This window comes from Strix aluco, chromosome 1 (assembly GCF_031877795.1).
Source record: "Strix aluco isolate bStrAlu1 chromosome 1, bStrAlu1.hap1, whole genome shotgun sequence".
In the NCBI taxonomy this organism is placed as follows: domain Eukaryota; kingdom Metazoa; phylum Chordata; class Aves; order Strigiformes; family Strigidae; genus Strix; species Strix aluco.
Window position 1 is genome coordinate 58,844,218 of NC_133931.1, and position 27,152 is coordinate 58,871,369.

Genomic DNA, 27,152 nt, shown 5'->3' on the forward strand with positions numbered 1-27,152 from the left:
TCTTGGAAATTCTGTCACATTCAGTTATGGAGTGTAGAATCTTTTTATCTCTGTGCATGTTTTTTTTTTTTTTTTTTTGCATCTCTAACTCTCTTCCTCTCACTCCTGCAAAAAGCTGATTCTTTTTGGCTTTAACTACTTTTTGCCAGACTACTTCCTTGCTGTGTAATTTTCTATATCTTTTGTCAAGGGATTCATCTTCCTAGTCTTATAACTAGCAGGCACTTTTCTTTCATGTGATTTGGTGGTGTTGGTGTATTTTGTTGCCCAAGGGGTTGCTTCCATTTAAATGCAAAATTGTCAAGGTTTAATGAATATTGTTGTTTATGGTCTCTCCCCAGCCCTTGGAACTGCATTCTAAATGTAATTAAAAAGCCACAAAGAAAACAAACATTGGAAATGTGGGGATTCTTGACTTTTAATCTGGTTGCTACATACAATGAGTTGTCAATACTAAACAATTTATAGGTGGCAAATGGAAAAATTTCCCAGATCATTGCAAATGTTTAACTATTTATAAACCATAGTGAAGTGAAGATCCTCTACCAGGAAAGAATACTGCAATTGGTGAGAAGGTCTCAAGGAATGATTTTTGAACAAAACTACAATTCAATAAGCCCATGGCAGCCTGCACAATTCCTGTTAAATTGCCTGTTGGAGTCCTAGGCAGCCTGTAAGGCAGGGTCAGAAAGAAAAACTGCTCTGAAAAACCTGCGCTGAAACACACTCCAGCCAAAGTCCATATATGCTGATAACTCAGAGTATTTCCAGAGACAACAGCTCTGGAGATGGAATTTCTTTCATTTTTTTTACCCCAACCTTCCTGAACATTCCATGAATCAGGAAGCCAGGTTTTGAAGACACCCTGTTCCATGGGACAATCTCTCATAGCCATTCTCTAAGAGACAAGACTTAAAAGCTTCCTGCACCCACAGCTGGGACAGTTCCTGATCATAAAGAGTTTGACTTTTTAACTTCTGTTATATTTTGACTGGCTTACCACTGATATATAATAAAAGAAGAGATGAAGACTTCATATTTCTTATCAGGACACCATTAATGTTGCAGTCCTTTTCTTGTCAAACTCTTTCTGTGTTTTCAGCCACCAGATTGAATAAATGGGGCAGAAGGGAGACCAGACTGTTCTCATCCTCCTTCTCTTTTCCACCAATGGGCAATGTAACTGAATCACCTAAGGGAGCATAAGCACTTGGGGTTTTCTCCATAGTTCATTCGTTGTGATAGAATCTGTAGGCAGTGTGAACCCAGAATGTGTCTGTGAGATGGGTCTGTCAGACGCAATCTAGCTAGGGAAGCATTGGCCCAAATGGGCTGTGATGTTAAAGTTGTTGAATTGAACACTTTTTAAAAAAATCAGTTGAAAAAATATTTTTCCCACCATGATTATTATGTGCAATAGCTAAAAATGAGACAGTTTGAAATGCTTCCAAGAAGCAGAAGAATGAAAACATCTGTAACGATCACATTGATCCGGAGAGCCAAGACAGAATTCTTGCACTTTGACTGTAATGCTTGATCTTTGATGTTTTGTATTATAGTTAAAGAACGCTACTTCCTTCACCATTTTAATCAGAAAATGTTTTTATTCAGCAAGCTATATGTGCTTTAATTTTTCATCTTATCCTCTTATAGTTCAGGGCTACTAAAGAGCTATGTTTGTTCTCAGCAGAGCTCAAAATAGCTTGTTTTTTATTCTGAAAGGAGGTGCATAATTACATTAAGCCTGAAAGATGAAATAGTTCAGGAAGTGAAAGAAAAATAAAAGATTTGTACAGTTTCACACATCCAGTGTACAGATTATAGAAATTATTTCTATTTAGAATTATTAATTATAATTCAGTCATACTAATTTGCTTATGGAATAAAAGGCTAATAAGAGAAATTTCAAAATATAGCAATAATGAACAGTCTATAATTAATCAAAATGTTATTGAAATCTGAACTTTGAAATAATTTTAATTATCACCTTTTAGGATAATGATATGGCAAAAAGGAGAGTGACTGTATTTTGCCATCTGTCAGAGATTCATGTTCCTGCAAATGCTTACGCACAGCTATAAATACATCTGTGTGTAATTGTGGTACTGGAGCCTTGCTAACAACTGGAGTCGAAGGAATTATTTTATTTTCCCACTAAGAGAAGTCTGTGCTAGCTGAGGAAATACAGGATGCTCAGCAAGAAAGACATCAAAAAAAGAAGTGAAATAGGCAGTCATTATGCTAACAAAATGATGCCCATTTTCTTTTCTATTTATAAACCTCTCTACTTTGTAAAAACAGCATTGCAAAGGGCATGATTGTGCATGCAGAATATTGAATACAAGAGTTTTCATAAGCTGTCCATGTTTTATGTATTTTATAAAAACTGCTGCAGGTAAACTCTAAGGCATCACCACTACTAAACTGAAAAACAGGGAGATAAATCTTGTCACACCTGAAGACTATCCACTAGGAACAGTTAGGATCTTGCATAAAAGCAGTTGCACGTTCAGAACACTTGCTGTCTCTGGATAAGACACCCACTAGCAGTGGTGTAGGGCTTGCTCAAGAAGCCTGAAAACCTCTCTGCTCTGCTCTTGTGAGACCCCACCTGAGCACTGCATTCAGCTCTGGGGCCCCCAACATATGAAGGACATGGACCTGTTGGAGAGAGTCCAGAGGAGGCCACAAAGATGATCAGGGGGCTGGAGCACCTCCCTTATGAGGACAGGCTGAGGGAGTTGGGGTTGTTCAGACTGGAGAAGAGAAGGCTCTGAGGAGACCTTATAGCGGCCTTCCAGTACCTAAGGGGGCCTACAGGAAAGATGGGGAGGGACTTTTTACAAGGGCATGTAGTGATAGGACAAGGGGTAATGGCTTTAAACTGAAAGAGGGTAGATTTGGATTAGATGTAAGGAAGAAATTCTTCACTGTGAGGGTGGTAAGACACTGGAGCAGGTTGTCTGGAGAAGCTGTGGATGCCCCCTCCCTGGAAGTGTTCAAGGCCAGGCTGGATGGGGCTTTGAGCAACCTGGTCTAGTGGAAGGTGTCCCTGACCACGGTGGGGGTTTGGAACTAGATGATCTTTAAGGTCCCTTCCAACCCAAACCATTCTATGATTGTTTGAAAATTTGGCACAGAGTACTACAAATAAGCATCATTTTGCAAACTGTCTTATGGGTCAAGTATTTGCCAAAATATGCAATTTTTAAAGGTATGTGCAAAATGTTTTTTAACGTTAGTGTACTTAGAGTTGAGTTGAGCCTATAGCACAATGTAACACCAGGTTCTAGTTCATTTGTTTAGACTACAAGAGAGAGAGTTCAGGGGTGATCTGAATACAGCTTAGAGAAATGCAAGTAGCAGCTTCAAAACAGAGGGTTTTAAACACCTGACCAAAGTACAAATGCCTGAAGTTGAAGATGGATGTATTCAGATTCTAATTTTTTTAGAATTAAAAATAGGGACAATGTGTGAAGGGTAAAGTAGTGATAATTTAAATCAAGATGCTATTCTAAAACAAATACTGGACTTGAAACAACATTTAATGTATAGCATGTCTATGGCTTGTATTACGCAGGGTACCAGAATGCATGGCCATTGCAGCACAGCTTAATTACTAACTATTGTTCCAATCAGTAATATTAACCATGAACACCATATTCACAGAGGTATTTAGCCACTGATTTCAATGGAAATGAGAGCCTGGATGCATCTCACTCAACACAGAGGCCAGCATCAGAGTACTCTGCAGGAACTGCTTGTAATGGGCATTTCTCCAAGAGCAACCACTTATGCAATATTCAGAACTAGCAAGGTATTGCTCTGCAGTGGTAACATCTAAGAACCACCTACGGTCTCACAGTATTTTAAAAACATGTTTTCCAAAATAGCTGACAACATTTCAATATGATATAGCAAACCAGATACTTCACAGGTACAGTTCATAATGGCCATGTGCTGGGATGAATCTTTTGGCTTTTCTCAGGGCAATTCTATTTGTATAGGAATTCTAAGTAATTTCTTTTTTTTCCTCCTCAAGTGCAGGGAAAAGGCTAGTTCACATGAACAATGTTTGCAATGGGCCCTTTATGTGAAATAAATCTTTCAGTTGACTACTTTTATCACTATAGTCAGTTTTACTCATTTTAATTATTAAGAAAAGGCTAATTATTACTCTGCTTACTTCCTAAATCTCTGCTTTAGGTAAAGGTCACCAAATTAATATTCACTCTACAAATACTCTAGATCTCTAGATATTTCCAATCCAGCGGAATTTGAGGCTTTTTTTTTTTTTTTTTAGCCATCTGTCTATAAAAATAATTCTTTATGGATCTTTAAAGGTAGATTTCTGAGGGATTTTTTATATGTTATGTTAATGTCTGCTTTTACAAAAATTGCAGTTCCTCAATGTACTAGTTTGCACATATGTAATAATTTCAGTCTTTTGACATTGTTACTTTGACAAACACTTGTACATCAGTTTTAAATTAAATTTCTTATTTTGACTTATCTGGTCTCTGAACTGTTTCCTGAGCAATTTGGTAGCATTTGTGAACAGTGGTGAGGCTGGATTGCAACTGATAGTGAAGTGCAATGACTTTGTTCTGGCACAAATTGAGATCCATGTATGCAGCACTTGATGTGTGAAATGTGTTTTTTAAAGTAAACTACCTCCAGCCCTTCTTGGGATTGATTATTAATTATTTTATGGGGCAAAGTCACAGTATTATTAATGGGAGACTGAACAGGTTAACTCTGGAAGATTCAGCAAGAAAAGAGGATTGCACTTCACATACTTGTTCTTAGGCATATCTGGAGGGCTGGGGAATTTTTCTGTGCTGCAGTAAATGAGAACAACTAAATTACTACATGGGGAGTGGTTACTGGTAATGCTAGTTTTCTTCCCCCTCCACTACACTCTTGTTTCTTTGCCAACCAGATTTTTATTAGAGACTTCAAAGTTTCCCTGCTGGATTGTGTGTTTGAATTGCAGCATTTGTTTAATCAGATCTTTGTGTCTAAACGTATTTATGTGCTGATTAAAGAGACAACCCCTTTGATTACCTTCTGTTGTTGCGGGGAGAGGCATACAAAAAATATGACTATGCACTGCTGTGGATCATATGGACAAAGGACACACATGCTTGCTTTTGAATACATTTTTTTTCTTTTTCAGCTGTTCTTTTAGTATTCAGTGAAAGTTTTGTTTTCTGCTTTACATTCCTTTTGCCTTCTCCTATTCCTTTTTTCCCTTCAAAACCTGAAAGCCAGAATGGTCTGACCTCCTGTATCAGGCTGCAACTGGTACTTGAGATATGATCACAGGCAGAAACAGGCTCACCCTCCCTTCACATTCAGGTCTGGTTCTTGACTGGAAGCAACAGGGATATATTAGCTGGATGCAGAATCTAAGTGAATAGCCTCAGTTTGGAGTTGATTTGCAGCTGGTTGAATGGAAGAACAGGCAGAACTGTCCTGTGGCTGTCTGCAAGAGACTGTGCAGACAGACATACTCACCGTGATTCTTGCATCAAGATTCATTCCTCTTTGATAGGTTAAAGCCTATATTTTAGAAAGATGTCCAGGCTCGATTAAAAAAAAACCCCACAACAACCCAAATCTCTAAGTAATGGAGAATTGGTGTCAGTTTCCTAGCTTTACACTTTTTATATATGCAATTATACACAGAGCAGGATCCTGCTGAAATCAAAGAATCCAGATTAGAGCTGTGGACCACAAGCGAAATCCAAGTGGAATGTGCAAACAGAAAGCTGTTGCTTCTTCTATTTGTTTTTCCTACCTGCTGAAACCTGTCACTCCCTCATTAGGTTCTGGTGAATTCATTGCCTTTAATGAATATCACAGGCTATTACTTTGTATATAGAATCTTTTTTTTAAGGTGTAATTATGTCAAGTCAGTTCAGAATAGCTGAGATGGACAGGGAGTGTAATGAAAAACACCCCTTTTCCTAACCTCTCTTAGATCTGGTAGTCAAGGTGTGATATTTCATAAGTGCCATTGTAAACATATATAAATAGTTCAAAACTAAGAAGAAAAAACCTCTTTGAGGTAGTGTCACAATAGCTAAGTATGAAAAATCCCAAACCTCTAGCAAATTAATATAATTACTGATTTTTGGTTTGTGTAAATCCTCTTAGAAGGAATGTTAGCCTCAACACTACATTCATTCTGTATCGCATTATAAGAAGGTGACAGATTATAAATCCATTCTTAAAACACTTATAGCCTTAGGCCTTTCACAGACATATTTTGTGGACTCTGCTGTGTTAAGTCTAGAATAACTACTACTGAGTTGTATTTACAGTTGGTTTGATTAGCTCCAGTAAAACTACAAAAAATAGTCAGAAAATAGGGGTGAACTAGTCTATTCTCTGGCCCCAAGGCAGGAGCACCTACACTTATTCTGATTTACACAGGTTGCTTTTCTAACCCCTCATTAGAAACTTAAATTTCCCTTGTTGCAATTAAAGTCAGAGTAATATGGAAAATGAGTTGAAAATTCTCTGTTGAAATTGTGTTTTACAGATTAGGTTTCTAACAGAACTTTTTTTTCCTATATTAATTGCCTACTTTTCCCTTTCATAAAAGAAAAATGAAAAAAAAAAAAGTAAGGGCAACCAATGAACTATGAACTATTTTGATTTGGAGAAACTTTGCAGCATCCTGTGAAAGTTTTAAGTCAGCCTTTCCCTGATCCTGTTTCTTGTATGGGACAGGCTCTTCTGGCATATATTTCTGTAATTCTGGGTAACTAATTGAATATCACACACTGTTTCTAGCCATTTTACCTCTGCAAACCCATTCATTTAATTATTGAGGGGTATTGGAAACTGTCTAGAAACACAGGACCAAAGAAGACCACTTATGTCAGATTCACTCCCCTGAAGTAACAAGAAATCAAGCAGGAGAGTACATCAGGAAGTCACATGTGAATTCATTCTCTTTCTTCTCAGATCACAAAATACATGACATTCCTCTATCACAAGGAATTTTACTGCTATGACTGAAAACATGACCACTGAAAAATCTACCATGGAAGAGAGCAGAGAGCTCAATAGACAGGGTCAGTGTGCTAGCACTAGCACACAGCCAGCAAAATGGCGGTCCCAAAAAGTGATTTATGCTCAGGGCTGCCAAAAACCAGGCAGTATAACAAACCATCTAAGCCAGCAGCCATCCTCCATCAACTTGGAGAAGTCAGATGTCTCATTTGACATGGATCTATGTGTGTGTGGGCAAGCTGGGCACAAACACAAGTGATTTCTCAATACTCCTAGGTGCACTGGAATCTCATGGAATGACAGAATGATTGAGACTGGACTGGACCTCTGGAGAACATCTGCTTCAACCTTACTGATGCAACAGGGCCATCTACAGCCACTTGCTCAGGATGATGTTCAAAGGACTCCTGAATAGCTCCAAGGTGAGAGACTCCACAACCTCTCAGGGTAACCTGTGCCTGTGCTTGGTCACTCTCACAGTGAAAAAGTGTTTCCTGATGTTCAGAGGGGACTTTCTGTGTTTCAGTGTGTGCCCATTGCATCTTGCCCTGTCACTGGGCACCACCAAAAAGAGCCTGGCTCCATTCTCTTTGCACCCTCCCTTCAAGTATTTATATATGTTGATGAGGTGCCCCTGAGCTTTGTCTTTTCTAGGCTGAACAATCTCAGCTCTATCTGCCTTTCCTCATAAGAGGGATGCTCCAGTCCCTTCATCATCTTCCTGGCCCTTTGTTGGACTTTCTCCAATATGTCCATATCTCTCTTGTACTGGAGAGCCCAGAACTGGACAGAGTACTCCAATTATGACCTCACCAGAGATGAGTAGAGGGGAAGGATCACCTCCCTTGACCTGCTGGCAATGCTCCTTTGATTGCAGCCCAGGATACCATTGGCCTTCTTTAGGGCAAGGGCACAATTCTGGCTCATGATCAGGTTAGTATCCATCAGGAGCCTCAGGGTTTTTCTGCAAAACTGCTCACCAGCTGGCCAGCCCCCAGCACTTATTGGTGCCTGGGGTTGTTCCTACACAGGTACAGGACTTGGTACTTCCCTTAAACTATGCTTGTCCCAAAGTTTAGATACCTTCAAAATCTGGAGCCTTTGAAGAAAATGTCTTTGCTCCTCACTCAAAAGCCAACCTGTGCAAATGAGTGAAATCCTAAAGCATGTAATTGGTTACTGAAATACAGTACATCTGTTTCATGGTAATTAATTTATCTATCATGTTTGTGAATCATATGTACTGTAGCAGATGTTTTAATTGTTGGTTCACTGATCAGCTCAGACAATCCAGTGTGTGAGTCAAGCTATCTTAATCTTGAAACAATTTGGAGTTATCCACACTAATTTCTTTGGAAAATCCTTCCATATCTGACAGTAAAACACTTCTTTCTAATGTCCTGTCTGGATTAATTCATTACAGCTTTATTCTCCTTTGTACGAGTATTAATTTTAAGTCCTTGAGCTGCAGATGGTTGGATCTGGTGAGGGTGCTGAACAGTTGTCCTGTCCTTGTGCTTCCCTTCACTGACCTTAGGTCACTACTTTTGTTAGTCCTTCCTGCTAATGGCCACTGTTTTTGCTTGTTTTTCCCTAAACCAAATGCCCTCTTCCTTCATTCAAACAGAAGCGGAGCTGCTATGAAACAAATCAGGGAGAATTATGGACAGGGAGCAAAGAATGAAAAAAAGAAGTAGTTAGGCCCAAATGATAGTTTGGAGCTAGAGGGAAACAGAGCACTCCTGAAGGTGAAACACTCCTGAAGCTCTCCAAGGAGATGGTGGATGCTATTTGATGCTCTGTCTGGAAACACACTATGCATGAACAGCTGGAAATAGATAGCTGTTGTAAGGACATCCTGCGGTTTGGTGGGACTAGGAGAGAAGAGTTAAAGAGGTGAAACATGCAGCTGAAATATCAAACATCTAGAGGGAAGAAGGGTTGCAGCATGGAGTGCTTGATGTATGTCTGTGCCAGGGTTTCCCTCTTTTAATGGAAAGACTATAAGCAACAGGAATCCTTCATGGAAAGGACTCTGCTCTGTAAACTCTCCCAGATCACCCCTCCTCTATGGACAATTTTCCAGTTCATGTGTGGAGTAGTACCTTTCAAGTTCATGTGTGAGTTGTTAACAGGCCCATCAGGATTCCCCATCCCCTTCTCAGGGTGAGAGACACCATGATTTTGTGCCTTATAGTGTGCATGCATGTAGGGCTTGGATGTAGGGACATGAGGGTGAGAAAAGGGAACAAGTGTAACATAAACTTGTTGAGATTTCCAAGGCAAGGGTCTGAGACTGATGCTGCACCCTGCAATTGTCTCTTATGGGGTCCTGTATCTGACTTAAGTGGCAAGTGTTTGGTAGTGAGGGGGGTGTGTGTGTGTTTCAGGGGTGGTCGCTGTGAGAAGAGATCAGGAGCTTTCCCCATGTTGGACAGAACCAGTTCCAGACAGATCAAATATGGACCCACCACTGGCTAAAGCTGAGCTCATCAGTAATGCTGATGGCATCTCTGTGATAATATATTTAAGAAAGGGCAAAAGCCACTGTGTAGCAGCTGTGAGAGAGAAGAGTGAGAAAAATGTGAAAGAAACAGCCCTGCAGACACACAGAGCCAGAGAAGAGGGAGGGGAGGAGGTGCTCCAGGCATGGGAGAAGAGACTTCCCTGCCGTCCATGGAGAAGACCGTGGTGAATTAGGTTGTGCCCCTGCAGCTCATGGAGGAACGCACTGGAGCAATTTCCACACTGCAGCCTGTGGAGGCCCCCATGTTGCAGCAGGCGGACATGCCCTGAAGGAAGCTACAGCTCATGGAGACCCCACACAGGATCAGGCTCCTGGAAGGAGCTGTGGCCCATGGAGAGCAGCCCACACAGGAGCAGGTTTTCTGGCAGGAACTGTGGCCTGTGGGGGACCTACACTGGAGCAGTCTGTTCCTGAAAGACTGTACCCCATGAAGAGGACCCATGTTGGAAGAGTTCTTGAAGAACTGCAGACCATGGGAGGGACCTACATTGGAGGGCAAAGAGAAAGCATTATGAACACAAGCCCCATTCCCCATCCCTCCTGCACCACTCAGGCTTCACCACTCTCTACTTCCCATGAACAGGCGATGTCGGGCTTTCTCAGGAAGCAGGGCTCCAATACGAGTAGTGCTGCCTTGGAGGACCAGGGGTGACCCCCGCTCCCTTCCTCCCTTCTCCCAGCTTTATACTTGAGCAGACGTCATATGATATGGAATATCCCTTTGGTCAGTCCGGGTCAGCTGTCCTGGTTGTGTCCCCTCCCAAGATCTTGCCCACCCCGTCCCACTGTGGGGGAAAATGTCGGAAAGAGCCTTGGTGCTGTGTAAGCACTACTCAGCAGTAGCCACAACACCAGTGTGCTATCAACACCCTGCCAGCTCCCAACATAAAACACAGCACCATGAGGGCTGCTATAGGGGAAAACCAATTCCGGCTCAGCCAGACTCAGTACAGAGAAGAAAACTAGCAGGTTATTTTGGAGTTGGTTTATTTTTCTGTGTGTGGTTTTTTCCCTCTGTGAAGCAGTGTTGGTTCACATATAACTTTGCTCAAATCACCTAGTAGGAACTCCAAAATCTCCAGGATTAAGAAATACCTGATCACTGATTCTGAGAATATTGGTGTTGCCTGAACCATGAGACAGTAAGAAGGACCTCTGAAGGAGTGACAGATGGCATATAATTTATCTGCCACTTGATATTGCAAAGGATTAAACTGAGCCTACTAATTTTAGTTTGTGAATGGACTTGTATCTGTCATGAGTTTATATCAGTGTAAAGAGAAAAGAAGTATTGTTTCATCTTCTGCTTGTTAGGTAGTATGATGATTATGATGATAAAATATTTCTTCAAATGACCCTGATTGCTAAATGTGCATTATAAAGTAAATTATATTGTCTTGTACAAGTCATGTTTCCTTTTTTTTTTTTTCTTTTTTTTTGGACTGTTTATAAAGTGTGAAATCGTTATTACCGTATTTGCTAAGGTTCTTGTGGCTTTGGCACCACAAAACATCCATTATCCATTTTGAAACGATGTTTCAAGGTAAACTGATTAATGATTCAAAGTTCATAGGAGAGCATCAAGCCCCTTAAATGACTTGAATGTCATAATTTATGTGATAAGGTTAAAAAATAAGGTATTCTAACTAGCAACATAATCATAAAGAAGAGATGCTTGCCTGCAGTCGTCATCACTAACAAGAATGTATTATCTCTGATTATGACTCAAGTAAGCAGAAAAGAGGTTTTAATGTTGAACTGCAGTCAGTAAAAACTAGGTTAAATGTTAGGATCACGGTTTATGAAGTCCTGAACAATGCAGTGATCTACTGGGGCAATTTATACTAACATCAGAATTAAGAATAAATAAAAAACGATGACATTTCAGGCTACCTCTATTTCTGTGAAGTTCTGCTTACAGCATATTACTTTCTTTCTGCCTTTTTTTCTTCAGGAAAGTTCCAGAACAGATTCCTGTAGGTTATACAGGTTATGCATAAAACAACTTGATCACTAGGTCAGATCTATAATTCAAAGTCAGAAATAATAGGTACAGCAACAGCTTGGAGCAAAATTTTCAGTTATTATGAGATTGGAGACAGTATTATTTCTTGGACAGGAACCTGTATGCTGAAGTAGAGGCACAGAGGTCTGATCTTTGTTCCCAATAATAAATGTATGCTAAGAAAATAAATAAATTTATAAGTAAATACAAACAGAAATTAAAAAAAAATGAACAGGGCAAAGAAAAATGGAAGGGAGGCCAACAACTCTGTCTTTTTTCCAAAAACATAATGACAGAGTCATGGAATAATTTTGCCTGGTAGGCACCAGTGGAGGTCATCTGGTTTGGCCCCTTGCTCAAAGCAGGGTCAATGTAAACTTGCTTTTATATTGCAACTTGTGGGTTGCTCAAGGCTGTGTCCAGCAGGGTTTTGAATAGCTCCGAGTGTGGAGACTTTACAACTCCTCTGGTCAATCTGTAGCAGTCTTTGACCACTCCAATTTGGAGATATTTCTAAAATATGGTATCAACAGTCCATTATCTGTGTCCATAACTGGAAGCTGCAAGGGCTGCAGTGGTGCTTAACTGTCTTGAGAACTAGTCTCATAAAGGGTTGCAATCCTCCATATGAAGTGATAAATACAGTATGGTAAGCAACGAATGATATTTTAGTGCTAATGGGATGATTTTTTTTGAGTTTATTCAGTTTTGTGACAGTGAAATGAGTTGGGACCAAGTATGCAAGGCAAGAGGAAGCACTAGCAAATTTTTAAATAAATGCTTCTCTAATCTTTCAAAATTATTCTTTGTTAACTTGGTTAATTTCAGAATGCTAACAACCAATGTTCAGGCACTCAACAGCTAGTTGTGTAGATTTTGTTTCTAACCACTTTGTTTATTACCACTAAATCATAGTAAAGAATATAGGTACATGAATTTATTTCACAACATTACCTTCCCATGTATACAGATGTTGACATTTTTTAGGGTTGATACTTCATTGTGAGTGAGTAGGGAAGTATGTTTAGTCACATACACACGCTTATTCCTTTAGCAAGATATAATTCCTATCATGAAAGGTTCTGAGACTTCCCATTTCAATTCATTTTACATGTCACAGAAAGACAACAGAAATAATTATTTTTATATACGTAACCCTGCAGAAAACTAGTTCCAGATAAGCAGAAACAATAGCAGAGTTCTGAAATTACAAAACTGTATTCACCTCAGTAATGTATTAGCTTTGAAGTTAAATCTGTTTAAATGTTAACACTTTAAAAAATAATAAATTGAGGAGAGAAAAGTATTACAAGCTTCTACACTGCTTTTAATTATATATGTAACCTAAAAGTGGTTTTAAATAATGCATTAAAGTACAGATTGCAAAGCTAAGTGTTTTGTAATAAAGCCATAAACCTTTGGTTCATCAACTGGAGACATGAGATGCAACAAGTCATCTGACAATATTGTTGCCATAGAGTGATGACGAGCTGCCAGTGGGATACATCGGTGGGTAAACAGGGACTGAGATATCTCCTGCTCACAGATGTATGGCCAGCCACTTGGTTATTTCTCTGGATGTATGCGATTAACTTGCACAAAGTGGAATGAGGATGCTGACAGGAGAGGCTTAGAGAAAATTCAACACAATATAAAAAATTCTAACTGGTTCCCAAATCATTGTTCATATGTGGAAGAGGGTCTCCTGTGTCCTACCTGAAAAATGTCTAGCTTTGTTGTGTCAGCTAATCCCCATCATTTCCCTTGAACTTTGTTACTGGTTAGCTGAACTGCCAACTCCTGTTCCACTGGTTGCTGGAGATCCCTGCTGTAAGCAGTTACCACTGCACTGAAGGCTGGGTGACAGATGAACCTGTAGAATAGAATAGACTAAACTATTTCAGTTGAAGGTAACTACAATTATCATCTAGTCCAACTGCCTGATCACTTCAGGGCTGACCAAAAGATAAAGCATGTTATTAAGGGCATTGTCCAAATGTCTCTTAAACACTGACAGGCTTGGGGCATCAACCACCTCTCTAGGAAGCCTGTTCCAGTGTTTGACCAGCCTCTCGGTGAAGAAATGCTTCCTAATGTCCAGTCTAAACCTCTCCTGATGTATGCAGCTTTGAGCCATTCTCACGTTTCCTGTCACTGGATCCTAGGGAGAAGAGACCAGCACCTCCCTCTCCACTTCCCCTCCTCAAGAAGCTGTAGAGAGCAACGAAGTCGCCCCTCAGCCTCCTTTTCTCCAAAGTCTTTTTCTCCAAAGTCCTTAGTCGCTCCTCATAGGATACCCTTCCAGCCCTTTCACCAGCTTTGTTGCCCTCTTCTGGATATATTCAAGAACCTTAACATCCTTCTTAAATTGCAGGGCACAGAACTGTACACAATACTAATCAAATTGTATTGGGTCCTGTCCCTGAAAACCTTACAATCATTTCTAAACTTATTATTAATTCCACAAATTACTGATCAAATTCTTCTGGGACTTATTGCAATGATATCAACTGCCTGGCCAGAAATGACAAACTAAACAAGATCTTTTGATATGATTTATAATGCACTAGTTTTGCTTTTTGTTTCAAATGACAATGCTATCCACTCAACCCATCAGGTGCAAAAAGTGAAAAGTGAGTAGATTAATATGCTAGCTCAAGTCCCTAGATGTTGTTTTCCATCCCTTAGGAATAAACCTGAGCTCTCATATCACTGCTTTTATTGTAAGGTCTAGCTGGTTGTTATTCTCCAACTGTTCCCAGCTTGAGGAGTTAGAAGTTGTCAATTGACTGGAAGAATTTTGCTTTGAGACCTGTTACTCTGCTTCATGTCTGAAAGACAACTTTAAATTTTCAATATTCTCCTACCAGGCAGAGGTAGCTGTAAAAGAGGGAAAAACATGTCTGTTAGTGGCTGTTGTGCCTTACTTTTTTGAAGATGTTCCTACAGAACAATCATTAGAAATAAATGAATAGCATGTATCCTAACCCTATAAATTTTTAATTCCAATGGTATCTCTTTTCAGAATAGCCCTTAAAATATAAAATAGCCCAAGTCTGGCAAGAGCCATTCTAAATCTCAAGCTGGGGAAGAGGGAAAAGGGAAACCAGTTGCCTAAACAGAGATGTTAGTATTATTCTGGGTGGTGGTGTAAGGTGTTCCTTCAGGTCCCCAGTTGCAACTTCAAAAGGAAGCAGATTGCTGTGGGTCTTGTGTCATACCCACCAGCCCATCCATCAGATGTTAGGTGTAATTGATGGTGTCTCAGATGGCAGCAAGCACCCATGTTTAGGCAGCTGATTTGTGCACTAAGATTCTTACGTCCACTTAATGGGATCTAAAGTGCTGTTTAGGTCATCCCAACAAATGTACCTACCTTTGATCAGCTGGACATCACTCTAGGACACCTTAGACTAGCCACTGACTAGTGAAAAAGCAGGCACATTGCCTATATGTGGATACCAATCTTCCAAATGCCTAACTTGAAATATCTGAACCTAGAGCTAAAGTCTGCCTTTAGGAGCTAGGAGCCCACCTGTGGTGAGTACGCATATGGAGTTTCTCCCTGGCTCCCGTTGCAATCACTTTGGCTGGGTTGCCTGTTCCCCATCCCTTGGATGGGTTTTCACATACCTTATTCCTGCTTTCACTGCTGGCTGTGTCAACAGGCACACACAGAGCCTCAGCAGACTTATATGCCTGATCTGGTCTGATATTTCCACTTTTGCTGGTTCAACAGCTGAGAATCCTATTATTCCTGAGACAATCTGAAGTGGCCTCTGTGACCTAAAGAACCTGTTCTACTAGTAATAACAGAAGAAATGGCTTGAGCGAAGCCTAGTAAAGCAAATTAAATTACTTTATTTCCATATGCATAGCAGTTTATCAATGTCGATGCATTTTTCAGGGGCTGATTTGTCTCAAATGACAGTAGCTCTACGTGAATAAATTTGCAGACAATGCACTTAGGGGTGAAGTAATACCTCACAGCCTGAGCTAATTAATCCCCAGTCCTGCCTCTTCACCTCTCTACTCATTCTGTTGGTTCTCAGGCTCACTTGCTGTGCCAAGCTGGTTCAGCAAACTATATGCCAGAAAACAAACATAGCAATTAAAAATTAGTACTCTTATGCTATGTTAGGGAGCTGACTCCACTGAGAAAAATAACCATTCAGCACCTGAGACAATGCAGTGCAAGGAGGGGAGTGGGGTCCCATGACTGGTGGTGAGAAAGGGCAGGGAGGAGGTGAAGTAGGACATCAGGTCGACTGCTATGTGTTATCTCTCCTTGGAGACTCCACTGGATCCTTTTTGTTCTAGTTAATTTTAGTCAGGTACTAATCAGAATAGTTAACATGCACCCTGCAGTTTTCCAGGTTAAAATTACTCATTCTTCATCCCAGCACTAAGATTCCTCTTATGATTCCCTTTGTTGTCAAGCTGTCCCTTAGAAAATCTGTCCCTAATTGTGTGCACTTACTGGAAGTGATGAAGCGAACATATAGAGGAGAAAAGAAATGCTGATATTCTAAATGTCACAGTAAATGCCATTTCATGTTGAAGAGGCTGAAGTGATAAGATGGTGACTTTCTGTAAGGTGAGAGAAGAGGTTATTTCTATGAGCAAGGAATAAATGTAAGAACACAGTAAAGTAATTTTTCTTATAGGATTTTGTACTTATCTATTTTATTTCTGTGTAAGTGAGAATATAATTAGGCCAAAGTTGTTTACTTAAAATGTGAACAAAAATGGACAGAAAACACTTCCCGATATCTTCACTGTATCACAAAAAAAAGATAGTAGCTTCCATAGAAAGGACGGAGGTTCAGCTGCAGGTGTAGGTGGTGCTGAAGTTTTTATTCCATAGGAAAACAATTTCAGAATGATATTAACTAAGTTAACTAAATATTAAAGATGAAGATATTAACTAAAAACAGATTCAGGAGAGGTGTTTTGAAACAAAAAAGACTTTCATTTTGTTAAAAATTGCACAAACAGAATTTTTTGTAACAAAGAATATTATCTTCCATTAGTGTCTCTGCTTCCTCTTTGATTCACATATTTTCTTATTTTAAATATTACCATTTAAGAACCCAGCTCAGAGCTTACCTGTGTTATAAAATCTCTGACTGTATAGTTACACTGAACTTAATATACTTCTAAAAGAGGAGATACTTGTACCCATTAAAGGAGTACTTTCTGCAGGATAATTAAATTACCTACCAGAATGACATAACTTGTCAGGTACAGATTGTGTCTACAAAGGATGGTTCCCCCTGGATTTATATTCACATAGCTATAACATCAAAACATTGTTGTTTAGATTGGTGTTATTCAAATGAATTATTCAATCAGAAATCTTGTGGAGTAGGGTATTGGTATAATTTTTCACAGTGTACAGTATAGCAATGAAAGCAGTTTCTTACTTTTTAAGAGACATAGTTACTGACTGCTCGTACTGATATTGAATCAAACATGTGAATCAAACACCTTTTCTGCTCAGCAACACAAAATGAACACACTCATTTCATACAAAGCTTCTGTGTTTTAAACTGAGCAATCTACATCACATCAACACTGCATAATTTTAGTTAAAATTACATCTGAGTTGATTTCACACATAGAAGAAGAAATCTGTACCTATTATTAAAAAAAGTAACAAAACAAAACCAACAAAAAATACTCTAGAGAGCCAATTCTATTCTGTACTTTAGGTGTGACAGAAATGTAAATCAGCATCTTCCATGGGATGCGTTTTTGGGTATATTCTCTTTAGCTAAGACTAACAGAAAACTCTATTTATCTTATCTGTGAATATTTTTCAAAGATGTACCTAGAAATACTGTACTAACAGGAGAAGAAACAAGACTACAGCTCTGGGCTTTTTATACTTCCGGCAAGTTTAAATGAAACAGGTGTTCATAGTGAAGTAGTATTTTACAAAGATGTCTTAAGTTTTCTGAGAAACTGCTTTACTTCTCATTTATGTTTCAAATGTCCAGCATTGGCATCAATAGAAATTGTAGAAGAGTTGCTGGAAAAAATAAGTGCAAGCATGTTGCATAGCAATGGAGATAAAGAAAAGACTGAAGAATCTTTTTTTTTTTTTTTTTTTTTTTAATTTTGATGAATATAAAGGAATTGTGATCAGTTGTTTGATCTCAGTGGAATAGAAACATGCAAACACATGCCAGAATATGGGAGAACAAAACTTTATAGACTGAGTTGTGTCTATGCAAGCAGCAGGACCTGCTGTGGTGATGGCAGGATTGTGTGGTGCCCATTCTGGTATTTCCAGCTTGTTCTTGTAATACTGATGAGCGTGTTGGGCACTTCTGCTCTAGTCAAGTGTGGACTTAACAAGTCTTTGCAACCCAGCATGTCCTGTGAAACATGATCCTACAGGTAGTCTCAAATCCTGTTTTCACTTGAATCTAGCCAAGTCCCCTGCATTGAAACTAAATGGAAACATTCTCTTTTTTTGTTTTGGTTTCTTTTTTTTTTTTTTTTTTATTTGCCAAGCACATCCCCATAACATCACAGCACTGAAGATATCAGCCTTGAAGAATTTTTGTCATTTCATTTAAATCAAATTTATGTAAATGTGCTACTGAAATTATCTATGTGTACTACCTCACAGCATGTGGTTTGGAGGCTGTTCACAGAATTAAATAAAAACTACTGCAAGCGTGATGAGACATCTTTTTCTGTAAAACAAAATTGTTGAATCTCACAGGATTTTGCTTCAGGAAAGGCAGTTTCCCTGGGATGTTATTTCATAATTTCTAAATGATGCTTCCTGTTTTTACTGTGATTAACTACAGAATAAAATTTAAAAAGTTTTCCTGTTCAAAGAAAGATTCTGTGATCTATGTGACATGTAATGAGACTGTTCAGATGCAGATGTCTGTTTTTATGACAATTATAAGTGTGTTTGCAGCATCAGCCAAGCCACGTACTTCCAGCCTCTCAGGGATTTACTTTAGGGATTTTTTCCAAACAGCTTCTTGCTATTTTAATTATATGGCACATTTTATAGAACTACATACCCAATTTTATTATCTCCTATGTTTTACTTGATGCATATTTTGATTTCATGTATAGATGCAATAGGGAACCTGAAGTTCCCAAGAAAATCACATTCCATTTTTTAAAAAAAACCCTATAGAAATGTTGCAACATCCAATAAATCTAAATCTGAATCTAAATAAAAGAACAGAAACAGATGTGGGAAGCAAGCTCATTTTTACTATTATGCAAAGACTAAATGTAAGAGATACAGTTTCTTTTCTGTTGCTTATTCATTTTTTCCATTGCCTTGGCCCACTGCTCTCCCTGAGGTTCTGCTGCTGATTGCTGACATTGAATGAATCTGCATTTGACTTGGGATGACCAAGTTTATCCTTTCCCCAATGAATTCATCATTCCAGCATTCTGTTAAGCTCCAAACATTTTGCTAATTATTTTTTTCCCTTCATTTGTTCTGGGGTACCCACGCCAATGCCTCCTCCTCTCTGCTTGTGAGAGCGAGAGTTTATACCTATCCACTGCACCCAGTGCATAACTAAAGACATGTGGAAGTGAAGCAAATTTCACGTGACAGTAGCTTGGTGATACTGAGAACATAATTAGTGCTGCGCATGACCGTGAAGATTAAAACTGCTCAGCTCCTTTGCTGCAACTAATAGTCTGTAATATTACTGATTATACTGCCTACATCTTGCATTTTGCTTGCTTGAGCTGGAAGACAGAGAAGTAGTTGTAAATTAAACACATGAAGATAAAATGGAGAATCTCACCACTACATTGTTTTTATTGTCTAGGCTAATTTATATGACATATGTTCAATTTATATTTTCTGAAGAAATTTATATTATCTGAAGTAAAGACCAGTTTTAGCTCTGATTTCAGTGGAATTAGAGATACAGCATTAAGGAAGATGACAAAAAAAAATCACATCATAGTAAAGCATATCATAGTAAGTCTCTCTTGTCCCAGGGCTGCTCAGTGGTTACTGCGAATGAATGGTTTGGCTCTGAATGAATCCAGAAGCTGCCTGTGTTACAAAATCACCATATATAGACATAGTGGCACTGAAAGTAGATATATTATAGGGGAAACAGAGAGAGATAACAGAGAGAATAAGGAGATAATGAAGGAAATTTTGGATCACTCTGCTGTGCAGTGTGGCAGATCTAATGCCTCACTGCAGGACAACTGTAGAGGACAGGTCTGCAGAAGAGAGGTGGCCTGGAGATAATTGTTGTGGTTCCTGTTTATAAGAGAGCGGAGCTTTGTATATCCTTACAAAAGGTGCCTGGCTGGTGACTTGTGGTAGAAGTATTAAGGGCCATTTAATTCACCCCACTTGAATCTCTAATATTTTTCAGGTGATAAAGCCATCACTCAGACTTGTTCATCTGGACTCAAGTATCCCATCTGATAGCATCAAACCTTTAATATTCAGCCCTTTGCCCCTCTCTCAAGCTGTCCCTCAAAATATGTATTTGTTGCTTTAAGAAACACTATATACATGCCTAGAAAATATGCCTCTGTAAAGAGGATATGAACGAAGAGGCTTGTGTTTTCAGGCTAACTGTGACTTTGTTGTGTGATATGTTTTCTGTAGGTATCAGAACTTATAAAAAAAGTCATTCATTATCAACTCTTATGTGAGTTCCTGCTAATAATGTAACCAGATTAAAACCCACCTCAGTAGCCAGAAGGATACTTTGACATGGAAAGGTTATTGGGAGTCTTTTTCTGTGTGGCTCCATGGAATCTCACTGGGCAGAAGCTCTTCTCTTACAGTATCTAGAAACATGGGATATTCTGGGATTCTTGTCATCTCAGAGTTAAAATGAGAAAGACAAGTGTCAGGCCCTGTCTCAGGGCTCTTATAGATTATTCATGACTATGAGTCACTTAATGCTGGTTCAGCTCAGAAGCTGGATGGATGTAGGGTAATAGCTTGCTTGCTTCAGTAATGGAAAGGTTTAAGGGTTGACTTTATGAGACTTTCCTTTCAGGATAGAACAAAACATCAGAAAAATAAATGTAGGGTCTACAACTTGTTATTGCAGTGAAGAAAATTTGCCTTTTCTTATCAGAAACAGTGTGATAGATATTGATCACATAATGTAAACCCGCAAAATAGGTTCTAAATTGCAAATTCTGAGGGAAAGAGGTTGTTCAAATATACAATGCCCAGTCTAACGGAGTGCCAGGTTTTGAACACGGTTCTTAGATACTCCCACAATGAAAATAACAACAATAATGTCTTCATAATAGTGTAATAGTACAAAAGTATTGTGGGAGATAAACTAGGTTTTAAACAAAATCTAGCCTAACCTCTATTATATTTCATCAGGTCTTCTCTGTAGTGCACTTGGTACGTCATAAATATTAAAAAATGAAATTCTCACTTTCATCTACCTAGTAACTACGTGTATCATCTTGCAAACTTCATTGTCTGAATAGGCTCAATTATACACTCAATGAATAATTCAACCATGAGAGGAAAGTTAATCATGAAAACACTTTTATTTCTTAAAAAAAACCCCAAACCAAAAACCAGCCAACATAATTCCCAAATAGCTAGAAGTATTTGTTTATGTCAGTTTGACTTCATTTTATTTTTTGAAATAACAGCTAACATAAGCTAAAGCAAATCTCAGTATCTATCTACCTGCTTATCCGCCTACCTATCCATCTATAGAAGAACTGTGTCTAGCTAACTAGAACTTTGTTTTACTATGTTCAACGGTATCACTGTGAATATTATCTTTCCCAAAGTTGTATTATGTGGTACCACAATATGATTTGAACTTTATTGCTTTATTTACGTAAATATTGTTAGACTTCCTGTTTTCTTTGATACAGTCATGAGAGGTAAAGGTACAGCTATTGGCTAATGGGGTGACATGTCAGATATGAAGGACAGCGGAACAAAATCCCAGATGCGCAGAGTGGTTGAGGTTGGAAGGGACTTCTGGAGGTCATCTGTTTCAACTCCCTTGCTCAAGCAGGGTCACCTACAGCTAGTTACCCAGGACCATTTCCAGGCAGCTTTTGAACATCTCCAAGGATGGACACTCCACAACCTCTCTGGGCACTTTGTGCCAGTGCTTGGTCACCTTCATAGTGAAAAAGTGTTTCCTGATGTTCAGAGGGGACCTCCTATGCTTCAGTGTGTGCCCATTGTATCTTGCCCTGTCACTGGACACCACTGAGAAGAGACCAGCTCCATCGTCTTTGCACCCTCCCTTCAGGTATTTATATATGTTGATGAGATGCCCCTGTGCTTTCTTTTCTCCAGGCTGAATAATCTCAGCTCTCTCCGCCTTTCCTCATAGGAGGGAACCTCCAGTTCTTCATCATCTTCCTGGCCCTTTGTTGGACTCTGTCCAATATGTCCATGTCTCTCTTGTACTGGAGAGCCCAGAACCGGACACAGTACTCCAGTTATGACCTCACCAGAGATGACCTCTCCCTTCATCTGCTGGCAATGCTCCTCTGATTGCAGCCCAGGATACCATTGGTCTTCTTTGGGGCCAGGGCACATTTCTGGCTATTGTGGTTTCAACCCAGATGACAACAAATCACCATGCAGCTGCCTGCTCACTCCTCCCCCAACCTGCGATGGGGAGGAAAGTCAGAAGAAAGAGGTAAAACCTTGTGGATTGAGAAGGACTGACAGATGATGTGGTGGTTGGAGGCTGACTTGAGCACAACGATCATAAAATAATAGAGTTCTCTATTCTTAGAGATGCCAGGAGAGGGCTAAGAAGAACTGACATCCTGGACTTCAAAAGGGCTGACTCTGTCTTGTTTAGGCACCTGCTTGAAAGGATACCTTGGGAGATGGTCCTGAAGGGTATAGGGGTCCAGGAAGGCTGGACAGTCCTTAAGAAGAAAGTCTTAATGACACAGGAGCAGGCAGTCCCCAGGTGCTGTAAGAGAAGCTGGCGCCAGAGAAGACAACCCTGGCTAAACAGGGAGCCTTGGCTGCAACTCAGGGAGAAAAGGAGAGTTTATGGCCTTTGGAAGAAGGGGCTAATGACTCACAATGATTACAAAGATGCTCTGAGGCTATGCAGGGCAGAAATCAGGAGGTCTAAAGCCCAGCTAGAAATTACCCTGGCTTCAGCAATCAAGGATAACAAGAAATGTTTCTATAAGTATGTGAGCAGCAGAAGAAGGACCAGAGAGAGCCTCCATCCCCTGCTAGACACAGGAGGAAACATGGTAACAAGTGATGAGGAGAAGGCTGAGGTGCTTAATGCCTTCTTTGCCTCAGTCTTTAATAATAAAACTAGTTGTATTGAGGGAATCCATCCTCCTCAGCCAGAAGACAGAGACTGGGAGAACGTTCCCCCTGCAATCCAGGAGGAGATAGTGACCTACTGCATCACACAGACATATAGAAGTCTATGGGACCTGATGGGATACACCTGAGGGTGCTAAAGGAGCTGACTGAGGTGCTCGCCAAGCCGTTTTCCATCATTTACCAGCAGTCCTGGCTGACCGGGGAGGTCCCGACAGATTGGAAACTGGCCATTGTGACGCCCATCTATAAGAAGGGTCGGAAGGATGATCCAGGAAATTACAGGCCTGTCAGCTTGACTTCGGTGCCTGGGAAGCTGATGGAGCAGCTCATCCTGAGTACCATCATACAACACGTGCGGGACAACCAGATGATCAGGCCCAATCAGCATGGGTTTGTGAAAGGCAGGTCCTGCTTGACAAACCTGATTTCCTTCTATGACAGAGTGACCTGCTTATTGGATGAGGGAAAGGCTGTGGATGTAGTTTACCTTGACTTCAGTAAGGCCTTTGACACTGTTTCCCACAGCATTCTCCTGGTGAAACTGGCTGCTTGAGGCTTGGATGTGTACACCCTTTGCTGGGTAGAAAACTGGCTATGGCTGGGCCCAAAGACTTGCGGTGAACGGAGTTAAATCCAGTTGTTGGCCAGCCACAAGTGGTATCCCCCAGGGCTCAGTTTTGGGGCCACTCCTGTTTAACATCTTTATTGATGGTCTAGATGAGGGGATCGAGTGCACCCTCAGTAAGTTTGCAGATGACACCAAGTTGGGTGGGAGTGTTGAGGTAGGGAGGCTCTGCAGAGAGATCGTCACAGGCTGGAGCGATGGGTTAAGGCCAGCTGTAGGAGTTTCAATAATGCCAAATGCCGGGTGCTGCACTTCAGTCACAAACAACCCCCAGCAGTGCTACAGGCTTGGGCAGGAGTGACTGGAGAGCTGCCAGTCAGAGAGGGACCTGGGGGTGTTGATTGACAGCTGGCTGAACATGAGCCAGCAGTGTGCCCAGGTGGCCTAGAAGGCCAGTGGCATCCTGGCTTGTATCAGAAATAGCGTGGCCAGCAGGAACAAGGAAGTGATCTTACCCCTGTACTCGGCACTGGTGAGGCCACACCTCGATTCCCGTGTTCAGTTTTGGGCCCCTCACTACAAAAAGGACATTGAATTTCTCAAGCGTGTCCAGAGAAGGGCAACGAAGCTGGTGAAGGGTCTGGAGCACATGTCGTACGAGGAGCGGCTGAGGGAACTGGGGTTGTTTAGTCTCGAGGAGGCTGAGGGGAGACCTCATCACCCTCTACAACTACCTGCAAGGAGGTTGCAGAGAGCTGGGGATGAGTCTCTTTAACCAAGTAATAAGCGATAGGACAAGAGGGAATGGCCTCAAGTTGTGCCAGGGAAGGTTTAGACTAGACATTAGGAAGCATTTCTCTACAGAATGGGTTGTTGGGTGTTGGAATGGGTTGCCCAGAGAGGTGGTGGAGTCCCCATCCCTGAAGGTGTTTAAGAGTTGGGTTGACATAGCGCTGAGGGATATGGTGTAGTTGGGAACTGCCAGTGTTAGATTGATGGTTGGACTAGATGATCTTCAAGGTCTTTTCCAACCTTGATGATTCTGTGATTCTGTGAGATAAGAACAATTTTATAGAATACAAGGGAGAAGAAACAATAATAATAATAATACTAATAAAATAATATATAAAGTGACTGATGCACAATGCATTTGCTCACCACCTGGAACTCAATGATCAACCCCTTCCAGAGCTGTGATCCCTCTTTCCCCTGGCCAGCTCCCCCAGTCATATACTGAGCATAACGTCATATGGTATCAAATGTCCACTTGGCTACTTTGGATCAGCTGTCTTGGCTATGCCCCCTCCCAGCTTCCTGTGGAAATTAACTCTATCCCAGACAAACCCAGGACAGTGGTTTCTGTTCAGGCTGGTACCTGCCAGGCTCCTCAGGGCTTTTTCTACAAAGCTGCTCTCCAGCTGGTCAGTCTCCACCATGTACTGGTGCCTGGGGTTGTTCCTACCCAGGGGCAGGACTTGGCACTTCTCCTTGTTGAACAGTTTGAGGTTCTTGTCAGCCTGTTTCTTCAGCCTGTTGAGGTCCCTCTGGATAGCAGCATGACCCTCTGTTATCCCATCAGGATCATAACCCTGCACAGATTTCTGACTCATCATGTTTATTCCCCATACCACATGCTATACTATACAGGCACTTCAGAGAGGCACCCCAGCATGTTTTCCTCCTGTTATTGTTTTATAGATCTATTGTTCGAATAATTCAGCATTACACAGCTCTCATTTGAAATTATGGGCCGTTGGATTTCACTGGCATCAACTGTTCCTGCATTTTTCTTGCATCTAAGCCAACTAAACTGGAGAAATGATCTGACATTTCTAGTTTAGTGACACATCCTGAGGCATCTGAATGTTATTCATTAAGAAATCATGTTCCAATGTGGAGCACAGTATTGTGTGCTAAACTGAGGAGCAATTTGATATTGTTGAACCAGATTTCGGTAATATGAAAATGATAATTTTTTTCCCTTCTTGTAGAAAGCCTGTTAGGAGATTTAGAGCTACTGCAGAAAAAAGAACCGCAAATAACTTCTGTTCTGTTCCATATTTATTGCAAAATTTCAGTTCAAGAGATAATTCGGGGATGACATTTCTTGCATAAAAGCCTGAGACATTATTAGCTGAAGTGAAATCTTAACCCTACAAGTAGAACTGCTCTTTCTGTAAGCTATGGGACACATCATCAGTGAAGTGAAATCTAGAGGACAAACCAACATACATACCATCAAAATACTCTGATTTATAATGCACCATGATTCATCATAGATTTATTTTTCCTTTTTTCATGCAGAATTTCTCAGATGAATACCCCACTTCCTAATCTAAATACATGCACACACCCACACCCAAAGTGATATATTGTTACTAAATCAGTTTTCTGTAGTCTCAGTAGAAGTACATGCCTACACCCTTAAAATCCAAGGAAATATTCCTAACATCACTCACAGCAATATGTGTTCTACAACAGTAACCCTGCTAGAACAGGTAAAGTTATACTTGCTGAATAACAGTAGTAAAAAAATAAATAAAATTATGTGTGTTTATAAGCAGACAATATTTCTTGAAAATAAATATTTTAAAAGGTACAGATTGTGGGTAGACAACTAGCGAGCATTTGTGCCTATGAAACAACAAATTAAACAACAAATAACATATTCAACTTTGTGCTTTTAAAGAAGAAGAAACTTTGGAAAGTAAAAATAAAAGATGAAATAAAATGCTCGTATACTTTAGCTGTATGCAGGAGAATATTGCTGCTGACTACTAGTGCATGAGTTACATACAGCAACCTTCAATCGAAACTCATTCACTTTTTTATATCTAGCAGTGGTTATAACGAGAAAGGCAAAGACAGAAGCCTGATACAACTGGAGAAAAAAAGATGCTCTCATTGGATTACTTGCTTTTTCTCTGTGTGACACGCCAGATGCTGGCTAGCTGGCAGATACAGAGGAAATGGTGCCAACCATTTGTGGGTGTTTGCGTATGCAGGACTGTATTGCTCATGCTATATATGCTTCAGTGACTCCTATACTTCATGAGGGGAGTTTCACACAATTAGTTTCCATTGGACTACATTTTGCAGTTTTTGTAGTATAAGTGGCACATACAGGGAAAGAAATAAAGAGTAGAATCCAATGCAGTGACAATAAAACTTCTTGATTTTTTCAGTTCTTTTTAGCTCCTATTTTGCTTTTCCTCTTCTTCCTTTGCCTTGTGTTCTTAAACTGGTGGTGAATACTGATTTTTTGCAGTGATGACAGTCATTGCATTTTATTTGGACTGGCTAATGTTTTTTTCTCCACAGTCCTGAGTTGGAAGGACAGTGTCTTCCTTGCATAACAAGATATTTTTAATCTAACACTAATAATAAAGGAACCATTACTAATATTCATGAATACTTGTTTAATTCTTCCTCTGTGATGCAGGCTGATATCCTACGATAAAAATGTAGTTCTGTAATCCTGAATGACTTGAAAAATGACCAGAGGGTGTGCAGGAGGTCTGAATTTGAGATTAATTTCAGGGAATTAACAATTTATTCCTTGATGAAAGAGAAATTTTGCCATCCAAAATAAAGATGAACTCTATATGAAAGTAAATGAATGACCTCGCTAATACTCCTTGGATAGTCTTATACAGCACTTGTGTGCTGGTAATTATTGTACATATCCCATATAAGACAT